At 37.6% G+C, this 12,380-nt stretch overlaps 1 protein-coding gene across 1 annotated transcript in view; it reads right to left on the bottom strand.

Moving 5' to 3' along the window:
* The window catches only part of LOC130012428 (mucin-5AC-like), a 539,248-nt gene that overhangs the window by 387,918 nt on the left and 138,950 nt on the right, over positions 1-12,380 (bottom strand). The window contains exon 9 of the mRNA XM_056100369.1: positions 1,133-1,177. The gene's annotated coding sequence lies outside the window, so the exon portion shown is untranslated. The remainder of the gene's footprint in view (positions 1-1,132; positions 1,178-12,380) is intronic.

Here is a 12,380-nt window from a genome sequence, read left to right as displayed (position 1 = left end):
GACTGCCTTGTACATAGATACAATGTTACAAACAATAAGACTAAACAATGTTCACCCAAACTAAGTTCAAACAATTCAGTTCACTGATTACTAGTTAATGTATATCAGTAGATGATTTTATAAAGTCAGACAGTCGGTTTCATTCCTTAATCGTAGATGGTATATATGATTTCAAAAATAATGATACTCTGTCGATTTGTTACGAAGGTTATAAGGCTATTCGGGGAATAATAGCAATTCATGAAGATATGGTGGTGTGAGATGATTCATAAATTTGTAAAAGAGTATAAGTTTATGACGCCTTCGCCTCTCCTGTAGTGTGATAAAACCTGTTTCGTCGTATAAAAGTCTATGGCTGGTCCCCTTAACAGCACCACATATAATCATGAGTGTGTCAAGTTGCAATGATTCTAGTTTGTTAGTAAGTTCATCGGTGCACCCATCCTATATGACATCACAATACTCGAAATGCGAAAGAATATAGGATAAGTACAAGGTTTTCAAAGAATTTCTATTTAGTCTGTACTTCAGAGAGCGGAGAACGTTTACAAGCCTAGAAGTTTTCGACAAGATATTGTCGATATGTCTATCAAATTTACAGTCATTTTGAAAAATCAGCCCCAAATGCTTGTGCTCGAATACTTCCTTTATTGCAGTGTGGTCTAGTGAAAGTGTTGGCAATATTGGGTCCTTTTTACTTTAGTAGATACTGTAAGTGTTTCAGTTTTCAGTGGGGTGAAAGAGACATCCAAGTCTTTGCCCATGTATTGATCTTATCTAGGTCTTCATTTAGGATAGCCGCGCATGCAGTTGGGTCATGGATTCTTAAGTACAAGCTGGTATCATCTGCAAATAATCTAGCATTAGAATTAAGGTTTTCCACAAGGTACTGACCTGTGTTAGTACTGTACAATACACTGGCTGAAGTGGTAGAGTGGTCCGAGGACAGAGCCCTGTGGAATACCGGCAGTCAAAGACATTCCCCAAATAAACACCTACACTAAGTTTGAACACTCCAGCTCAATTAGAAGCAGATTTATCGTGTCCCATTAAGTGTGACAGACGTACAGACGAAAACACCATTTTAATAGTCCCCAGATTTCTTCAAAAGGTGGGACAATAAACTACTGACCTGTGTTAGTACTGTACAATACACTGACTGAAGTGGTAGAAATCCCTGTTATAATTATAAATATGTAATTATTAACACATCATTATATTGGTCTGAACAAAATACAAGCGGTTGCCATGCAAGATATGCCCACACATGGACAGAAAACACGCTAAACAAAAAAAACTAGAGCATCGATAACGCTGCAATATACGTCCACATTACTGTTTTCATTGATATGGTACTTTTTAAAATGAAGAGAAAGAAATATGAAATAGCTGCAATGACTGTAATATGACAAGAGGCAAAGAAGGCTAGGTGTTGGGTTTGTTTTGCCAAATTTAGAGACTAAATATTAAACAAAAAATTGGATGTGACACCACCCCAGGGGATTGGGGCATGCACCAAAATACATAGTTAGTTGCTGTCTTTACAATATAAGAAATAAATATGCAAAGTTCCAAGATGATCCATTCAGAATTGCAGCCTGTTGATGATAAATACAAAAATTGGGCGTGGTTTTGCCAATGGGGGTTGGATTTGCAACAATATAAATAGGTACCACCCTGTTATTGAAATGATTGATATGCTGAATATGAACAAAATCTGTTAATTATAGCAACCTGTAAAGTATTTACTGGCAAAACACTGGGGGTCAGGAAATGTACCAAAATAAATAGTTGTTATCCTTACAGGAACAATTGCAAGCCAACAGTGAGGCTGATGTCTCACGCCGAAATCCCAAAATAAATAGATGACACATTTTAATTTATCGCACATTTATTTTTTTCAAAAGTATCAAGCAATCAAACTGATTATCAACTATACACTAAGTTTCATCTCTCATTATCATATAAAATCAAAGTTATCCTGTCCTAAAGCATTGACCAATGAAATTTCTTTGCTCTGCCTAGCTTTAGCTCGAAATGTTAATCATTAAACTCTGTCAAGACATTCACCTAATGAACATCTACATCAAGTTTAAACATTCTACCTCAATTAAAAGCAGAGTTGTTAAGTTCCAAAGTCTTGATTAATCAAATTGCTTATCTCTCCTTAGCCTAAGCAGAAAATTCTCATCATCGAACTTAGTCAAGGCAATGATATAATGAATCTCCACACATGGAGTTTCACCACTCTCACTTAATTATAACCAAATTATCATACCCCAAAGCATCAACCTATCAGATTGCTTATCTCTGCTCACCGTAAGCAGACAATGTTTATCATCGAACTAGATCAAGGCATTGTAACATAATCACATCATCTAATAACTGTGGATTGGACTCCTTAAATTCAGCAAGACAGTAACAACCTTTAAACTACACTACATGTATAACAACCAATATATATTATAATATTGTAATCTTTACGGCCATCGTCTTAATTCACGTCTGCCTCCATAGTTCTGTGTTGAGCTACTCAATTTATAGGTGAGGTAAGTTACATATTATTGATATTGAATAAAAAGAATTATGATGACAGCTGAATACTAATAAATAAATAAATTAAAGGTCGGCGGGTTCTCCGACATGACCATTTCAATATGGCAGTAGCTTATCTTAACAATAATCATATTGATGTTGCTAACAGCGGTTAGGTCAAAAAGGACAGCATTACAGCATTCACCTAATGAATGCCTACGAACATTCTACCTCAATTAGAAGGAGAGTTACTGTGTTCCAAAGTCTCGGCCAATCAAATTGCTTATCGCTCTGCTTACCCTGAGCAAAAAGTGCTCATTATCGAACTTAGTCAAGGTATTGATGTGATAAAACTAAACACCAAGTATCCTCAATCTCACTAAATTAGAACTAAAGTTATCATGTCCAAAAGCATCAACCAATCAAAATGCTCATCTTCGAACTCCATCAAGGCATTTACCTAATAAACACCTACACCAAGTTTAAACATTCTAGCTCAATTAGAAGGAGGGTTATTGTGTTCCAAAGTCTCGGCCAATCAAATTGCTTATCGCTCTGCTTACCCTGAGCAGAAAATGGTCATCATCAAACTTAGTCAAGGTATTGATGTAATGAAACTGTACACCAAGTTTCATCTCTCTCACTTAATTAGAACTAAAGTTATCGTGTCCCAAAGCATCAACCAATCAAATTGCTTATCTCTGCTTACCCTAAGCCGAAAATGCTCATCTTCGAACTCCATCAAGGCATTGACCTAATAAACACCTACACCAAGTTTGAACATTCTAGGTCAATTAGAAGGAGGGTTATTGTGTTCCAAAGTCTCGGCCAATCAAAATTATCGCTCTGCTTACCGTGAGCAGAAAATGCTCATTATCGAACTTAGTCAAGGTATTGATGTAATGAAACTATACACCAAGTTTCATCTCTCTCACTTAATTAGAACTAAAGTTATCGTGTCCCAAAGCATCAACCAATCAAATTGCTTATCTCTGCTTACCCTAAGCCGAAAATGCTCATCTTCGAACTCCATCAAGGCATTGACCTAATAAACACCTACACCAAGTTTGAACATTCTAGGTCAATTAGAAGGAGAGTTATTGACGGACAGACAGACGGATGGACAGACAGACGAACCCATTTTAATACTCCCCTGCTTTCTTCGAAAGGCGGGGGAACAATAAACCCCACCCAACTGTCTTATTATTTCTATCAAACCCCTTACAGCATAGCTACATGACTATGCATCCATAAGTGGAACCGTCCCGGATATGCTCCTAAGTTTCCATATTAGGAATGTTTCCAAGAAATTACCCTTTCCCATATTTGGTACGAGTCCCGTATTTGGGTTTTGTTCCCCCATTTGATAACAATCACTCTCAGTCCCATGTTTGGGCCACTGAGCTTGACATTGGTAATATTCTTGTTTCTCAATAATTCCCTCCCAACGCTATAAGATTATTTATCGCCCCGTTCCCCACCCAACAATGGCATTGGCAAAAGCTCTGGAGTTTGTTTGCGTTCAAGATTTCCATCCCACAGTGAGTCTCTGTCTCCCAGCTTGATTATTTACGTGGCCTTATCTGAGCATTGATTCCCAGGGTACACAACAAAATGGCAAGAATAACTCCCAATTTGATTATTTACGTGGCCTTATCCGAGCACCAGTGTTCGGGGTACACAACAATTGGAAAGACAACTCCACGGTGGGACTGGGAACACCCGTGTCCCAAGAACTCGACATAATAAAAATATAGCCCAAGCAATTTTAAGGCCTTAATCCCACAAAATGAATCTGTGTGTTATGCCCATATCAAACAGGAAACCAAGGCTGCTTGATTTGGAGCCATATCCCATTAATGGTCAACATACCCTAGATGGTTCCATCTTCTTAGAATGAGTGGTGGGAAGAAATCCATTGGGGTTTCACCGGTCGTTGGCGGTGATTCCAGGCCAAATGCGTCGATGCCTTGATCTACAGCTCTTTTATACCCTGCGGGCTTTGTCGTAGCCAATCAGCATCCATTACGTTACGAGTCTGCGCAGTTTGCCCGTGACGTCACGGCCTTCGACCCGACTCCCATCTGACAGCTCGCTGTCATGGCTGGCGGTCAAGAGGACAAAGAACGAATTGCGCTGACTCTCCGAGACAACTGGTAAGCAAATATTTTATAACTTTGTTATTCCTTTGAAGAATAACCAAATTCCTTAGTTAGGTAGCTATGAGCTGACAACCTGTCAATCTGATTCGTTCGTCCGTTAGGGCCTAATAAACTGAAAGTAACATCCATGCAGCATGCTCCCGCACTGCCACTTTGTTCCCGACACGCTGCCTTCATTCTTATTTGAGGTACTTCGTTATTCCATTAATCATTAGATATAGTGATTGTATCCTTGTCCCTCCGCATTACATATTTATTTCTCCATGACATCCTGTCATATACGTTATTGGTAGGTTCTAGCGGTAATTTGTTTACACGTCTGCGTAACATCCCGTGATACGCATGTCAGCCGGTAGCTATTGAAAAGTAAAGGCCAGTCAATACAGTTGGGTCATGCTCGAATGAACACACCAAGTTGCGAGACCTCGGGCACGTAACCCTGATCACTAAAACAACAGCTAATCACGATAACAAGTATGTTTATTCATGACAAATCAGTATCAGGAACCATCTCACACCACAGGAAGCATGTTACTGAAGCAACAACTGCAAGTTTTACAACATCTAGTCGTTGCTTCAATACTCAACAATTCCCGAATTTTTGCGCTCGTTGTGTTTACACGTGACTAATTAGCATTGTCCAATCAGAGGTCGTGGCACATATGGTGGCCTCCATAGAAGAAAAATAGACAAGTTTACAGCCTTTGTTGATCAACCATGATTTCCAGCAACCTTGATATTGATTGAACCTTGAACTTTGCAACTCGATTGTCACATGTAGACATTTTAGCTAGAAGCGCGAGACTTGATAATCGTAACCATATTTTTAACAAAGGAATCTGATAGGATCACAAGCTGGGCTTATACCCAATCGAAATTAGTGCTAAAATATGCGAGGTTTTACGTGAAGGGCATGATAAGATGTACGTAGTTAAGGCGAGATCAAGCCTTCTATTGAAGATGCAGGGGAAGTAAATATAGCTTCGTTGTTGTTAACGCTGACAACAGTTTCGGACATGTGCAAGTGCCCAGGAGCAAACAGACACCTGGAGTCAATTCAAACTGTCACACCGGAACTAATAAACTACAGGTCGAGTGGATCCAATTTTTATTATGTAATTTATATACGTGATGACAGATCGAGAGCATGGGCTCCATGTGTCGTCAACTTGTTCTATTTATAAAAGAATGCAAATCACCTTTGGAAATCAGTTTCCAGTCTAAAACTACTTTAAAATTTCTTTTGTTATTTCGGTCGCTTTATTTTAAAAGATTTTCATAATATGCCGTAGTAATTTGTGATTTTGTTTTTATTGTTAATTCTGTTTAATTTTGAACATTTGACGAAATCTAAACATTTGACGAAAAACAGATTTTTAATCATGGATACGGGTTTAGAATAGTGTTATTGCATGATTTATTTGTTAAAGGTCTGTTAATACCATATATTAACATCTGACATGTAAAATTCTGTAAAAGATTTCTGCAACAAAAATTTATTGCTGTAGTGATCAATATATTATGCTAAATTGAGTCCCACGTCATAAAAGTCTTCAACTTTTAGAACCGTGCATAAAACACATTATGTCCAGAATTTGATGTTAACAGCTTAATTAATAAACTTGATAAAAATAAAAAATTTCACAATAACCAGGGCTCACACTGGCTTTCAATTTTTTCCCGCCAAAATGGATAATAATTTTTATATAAAAAAAAAAGATTCATATTTTTTTCCGCCAACTGGAATATTTTATCTGCCAAAAATGTGTGATAAAAAAGACAACATGTAACAATTTTATGTCTCAGGTAGGCCTATTATAAAACAATTACCTATATATACTATATATACAACTTTAAAAATCTGTCTTTACATAATACATCATTAACACAGTTTTGATTTACTAAGATAAGATGTTATTTTTCGTGACTTTAGTCTATTTGCACACAGTACAGCACAATATATTTTCAGTAGGCCTATCTACACGTCAGATCTCATTCAAGGCTTGCAAATTTTCTATAAATTTATGTTTTGTATGTACAATGGGCCTATTGCTATTTTTAGGTACCATAAAGGTATCAAAATCTGAATCCCTGATAGAATGATATCGGTTTCAGTTATATATGTATATATGAGATGCTAAGAATTATACACGACATTCACTTTTAGAGCATTTTGGCGACGGTAATATGATACAAATGGCGAACTGTTTTCTCGCTCAAGAATCGTCGCTAACCCGTTCTTATGTTTCCGACCATATCAAAATATTTCATTCTTTTCGAAAAGAACTGTCGGCCATTTTTGTTAAAGACGAAACGAAACATCAGATAATCTCCACTTGGATTAATCATTAGGAGTAAATAATGACTTGAGAAAGGCTTTATATATATCATTGGCAATTATCAATAAACTAATCATTAATCTAAGACAATTGATTATAATTACTCATTGAGGCGATCCGGATTATCAGCCAGTTGATTGATTTATAGAATCTGCTGCCACGTGATTGACACTCAATGTAATTGTAATGGTTAATCCAGGATAAATACGATTAGAATTTTAAGATTTGTTCCGCCAGTTCTCAAAAAGAATTGCCAGTACCGCAAAACCTTATCACCAAAATCAAATTTTAATAGCCACTTTCATATTTTTATTGCAAATTGCGACTTTGGCGACCAACAGCGTGAGCCCTGAGAACAACAACAATTTCTAATACGCCTTTGATGTAATTAAAATATCTCTAGCTGTGGCATTTGTTCGTTTGGAAATTAGCAGTTGTTGTATAACATCTAGGTCACCGGTGGTCCAAGTTGGTGTTCAGCGAAGCGTACTTCCTGCTCTGATGGCAGTTTGTATGGTAATATGTGACTTAGAAATACGTTTAATAATTTAACAAATTCAAGAAAAACAACCAAAGGCATCACATTTTCGAACAATTTTTTTGTTTTGAAATATACTGTAGAAAAATAACTTCGTCCTGTAACTTCAGTACGACATGATAATAATGGCATAGTAGCACAGGGAAAAGTCTTGCATCTCTCCATTTCAATGTCATCACATTTTTCTAGCTCACTTTTAAATTCTTCTTGTTGACTATGTTTCTTTTGAATCGCCCTAATATTCCACAAAATATCATTATTGGAGCAGAGCTAATACATATAGAAGCGAATGCTTCAGCCCATACCAACTGCCAATTAAAGAAAAAATAAATATTTATATACTCAGCCAAATTAAAAACTTGACACTCGGGATTTTTGGGACTAGATTTTTAATATTTGGTTTAAGGCAACTATTTTAGTGTTATGTTGTGCACAGACGACCTTGACATCAACAGAAAGCAAGAATACATCTCGCCGAATGTCCTTGACATTGATGTCTCAGTACCCCCCAAAATGAAATTCACAGACTTGGAGAACAATCGGAATAAACACAACGTCTTCTCATGGATCTCAGAACATTAGTAAACACTACCCGTGGAAGACGTCGCCACTGCTCAGCAAGAGCATGTTGAAGGTCCTGCAACGTCAGTGGTGGATTCACTTGCTGACGAAGACGTCGACCCAGTTGGTACCAGATGTGTTCAATAGGATTAAGGTCGGGGCTAAGCGACGGCCAATCCAGGACTTGGACACCGGCATTTCTTAAAAAATTCTGGGTAGCAATTGCTGTATGGGGTCGAGCATTGTCTTGTTGAAACGTTAGTCCAGGCCCATGTCTCTGCATAAACGGAGGAAGAACAGGTTGCAAAATCTGATCCCTGTACTGGACAGCATTTAAGTTCCCTTGGACAACAACAAGAGGAAAACGTCCATGTGCACAAAAAGAACCCAAAACCATGACGCTGCCGCCACCAAATCGGTCTACTTCTCTGACGCATACTTGAGTGTAACATTCACCTCGTCTGCGGTACACTCGGACCCTGCCATCGGCAAATCTCAAAGTGAATCGAGATTCGTCACTAAAGACAACCGAATTCCACTGTCTTTGAGTAAATCTTATGTGTCTTGTGGCCCACACAAGTCGGTTACGGCGATGAAGAGGTGTCAATATTTGTCCATTATAGGGTCTCCGAGCTAAAAGACCAGCAGCCTGCAAGCGATTTCGAACAGTTTGTGCAGTTACCCTTCCACCAAACATCTCTCTACTTGTGGAGGTTGCAGTGACAAATCTGTTTCTAAGATGATGTAATCGTATTGCTTGATCTTCCTGGGGTGACGCGTGCTCCCGCCCTTGGGCGGTCGGCAATAGTTCCAGTTTGAAGCACTCTCATTCTAAGATTAATTATTGTCTGGCGTGAACAATTAAAGGCTCTTGCAACAATGACCACAGACTGACCAGCATAGAGCCAACCTATAGCACGTAGACGTTCTACATTTGAAAGGCGCGGCATTTTCTAACAAAGATGAAAATAACAATTTTAATTTGTTTTTCCAGTTCAAGTTACGTGTGCATGTTCAGTTTAAGCAAACTTGCATCGATTGACCTCACGAGTTTATGTTTGCACATGTTTTTCATGTTTTTCATCTTTATATGCCCAAAAGTCACGTGATCCACGTGACTTTACAATTTTATGAAATTAAAGGCTTCTTACTACTTACTATCGTTAGAAACACTTTAAAATTTATTTGACTTACAAGAAAAAAAATTTTGTTGAAATTCATCAGTGTCAAGTTTTTAACACTTTTAATTTGTTTTTCCAGTTCAAGTTACGTGTGCATGTTCAGTTTAAGCAAACTTGCATCGATTGACCTCACGAGTTTATGTTTGCACGTGTTTTTCATGTTTTTCATCTTTATATGCCCAAAAGTCACGTGATCCACGTGACTTTACAATTTTATGAAATTAAAGGCTTCTTACTACTTACTATCGTTAGAAACACTTTAAAATTTATTTGACTTACAAGAAAAAAATTTTTGTTGAAATTCATCAGTGTCAAGTTTTTAATTTGGCTGAGTATATATATAAAAGATTTGATACATTTGCTTTTTAGATATTTTTTCTGTGATATTTGTTTTTGTTTACATATATAAATACATTTTGTGTGACATTGTTTTAATTTGTCTCGTAAAATTCATCATATGTTTGAGGCAATATAGCCCGTTTGGTGCTGACGTGCCATAAAACAACAAGATGATCAATTCACAATTGCAGCTTGTAGACGATAAATACAACCATCGGCTGCCAGGCAGGATACGGCCACATTTTGCAAGAGATGGATAGAGAACAAGCTAAACAAAAAGAGATTTTTCGTACAATCAGGGGCCATGATTCAGTAAGTTAGGATCCGATGTGCGCAAATATCGAAAGGAACCAAGATCTTTGGGTTATAAACTTACATTTTAAGTTTCAACAAAATCAGAAGAATATTGTCACCTCTAGAAGGTCCACAACCTTGATATACCATATCTTTACGCTACCATTTTGTCTGTCAGTTTTAGTCTGATTTTCACGAAATTCCAACTCAACCATCCTTTAGATACAAAGGTGATATATTCAAACGTTTTTTTTTAAATCGGATAATAATTGTGACCTCTAGAGGGACCTCAAGCTAAAAACACAATTTTTCGTTCAATTAGGGGCCATAATTCAGGAGGTTACAATCAGATATGCGCGAATATCGAAAGGAACCAAGATCTTTGGGTTATAAACTTATATTTCAAGTTTCATCAAAATCAGAAGAAAATTGTCTAAGGTCTAAATGAAATGTGAAGTTTAATCAAATATAAAATTACAATGCTGTTCGTTTCAAAGCTGCGTTCGTTGGAGGGGCACTATGGCTAAGTGGGTAAGACGCTGGCTCGCTAGCCTGGAAGTCGGGTGTTTGATCCCTGCATTGGCCGGGAAAGTTCATCCAGATATTCCTTCGTGATTCCCCCTTGTCAGTGATGCAGAGAGAGAGAGAGAAATGGGGTTAAACGTCCACTCGACACAAACCAGGTCATTTCGGGACCAACACATGGTTTAATTTTATTTCAATAATTCGCTTGCGTGTAGGGGTCTTTACCCGGAGGACTCGGAGAAAACCCACAGGGTGGACAGGCGACTCTACTCTTTGTCACGTACAACCGGGGATTCGAAACCACGCCAGTTGACTCAATGACAGGCCTTATGATACAGCACGCACATGCTAACCATTCGGCCATCCAACCCCCCGGGTCAGTGAAGCAGGACGGAGGATCTGACAAGGACAGCTGTCAATTCTATTTATACATATAAGAGGTGCACGAGCTTATTTGCACGTATTAGAAAACTGTTCGGTTGCTTTATTTGAGAAGATACTAATATTAAACTATAAGATTTGTCAAATTCTTTTTTGAAATTCTGATAAATTGGTAGCTCTTCGGGAAGCGTTGATCATATCGCCTACCCTGTTTGTGTATTGTACGTTTTTATACGCCCACATTGAATTGTGGTCGTATATTGTTATTGCCCCCGTCCGTCGGTCCGTGTCCATAATTGCTTGTGGACGCTCTATAAGCTAAGGTTAATATCCGATTGACTTTAAATTTATACACAATGTTTAAGGTCATGAGACGAAGAATCCTATTGATTTTCTGCCAGAGTTATGGCCCTTGATCACTTAAAAAAATCCTGTGTACGCTCTAGAGGTCAAAGTTAATATCCGATAGACTTAATTACTGCAAGAGTTATGGACCTTGATCACTTCAAAAAATCTTGTGGATGCTCTAGAGGCTAAAGTTAGTATCCGATTGACTTCAAATTTATACACAATGTTTAAGGCCCAGTGATTTTCAATGATTTCCAATACACAGTGTTTAAGGTCATGAGATGAAGAAGCTTATTGATTTTCAGCGATTTCTGATAATTACTGCCAGAGTTATGGCCCTTGATCACTTTGAAAAATCTTGTGGACGCTCTAGAGGCTTAAAGTAATATCCGATTTACTTTAAATTTATACACAGTGTTTAAGGTCATGAGATGAAGAAGCCTATTGATTTTCAGCAATTTCCGATAATTACTGGCAGAGTTATGGCCCTTGATCACTTTGAAAAATCTTGTGGACGCTCTCGAGGCTTAAGGTAATATCCTATTTACTTTAAATTTATACACACTGTTTAAGGTCATGAAAAATCTTGTGGATGCTCTAGAGGCTAAAGGTAATATCCGATTGACTTTAAATTTATACACAGTGTTTAAGGTCATGAGACGAAGAAGCCTATTGATTTTCAGCGATTTCCGATAATTACTGTCAGAGTAATGTCCCTTCATCACTCTGAAAAATCTTGTGGACGCTCTAGAGGCTAAAGTTAATATCCGATTGACTTTAAATTTATACACTGTGTTTAAGGTAATTATCGGTAATCGCTGAAAATCAATAGGATTCTTTGTCTTATGACCTTAAACACTGTGTATAAATTTAAGGTCAATTGGATATTAACTTTGGCCTCTAGAGCGTCCACAAGATTTTTTGAAGTGATCAAGGGCCATAACTCTGGCAGTAATTATTGGAAATCGCTGAAAATCAATAGGCTTCTTCATCTCATGACCTTAAACACTGTGTATAAATTTTAAGTCAATCAGATATTAACTTTAGCAGTAATTATCAGAAATCGCTGAAAATCAATAGGCTTCTTCGTCTCATGACCTAATACACTGTGTATAAATTTAAGGTCAATCGGATATTTACTTTGGCCTCTAGAGCGTCCACAAGCAATTGTGGACAC

This window comes from Patella vulgata, chromosome 4, assembly GCF_932274485.2.
Source record: "Patella vulgata chromosome 4, xgPatVulg1.2, whole genome shotgun sequence".
NCBI lineage: Eukaryota > Metazoa > Mollusca > Gastropoda > Patellidae > Patella > Patella vulgata.
Note: the sequence above shows the minus strand (reverse complement) of the source record. Positions and strands in the feature narration are given on the sequence as shown.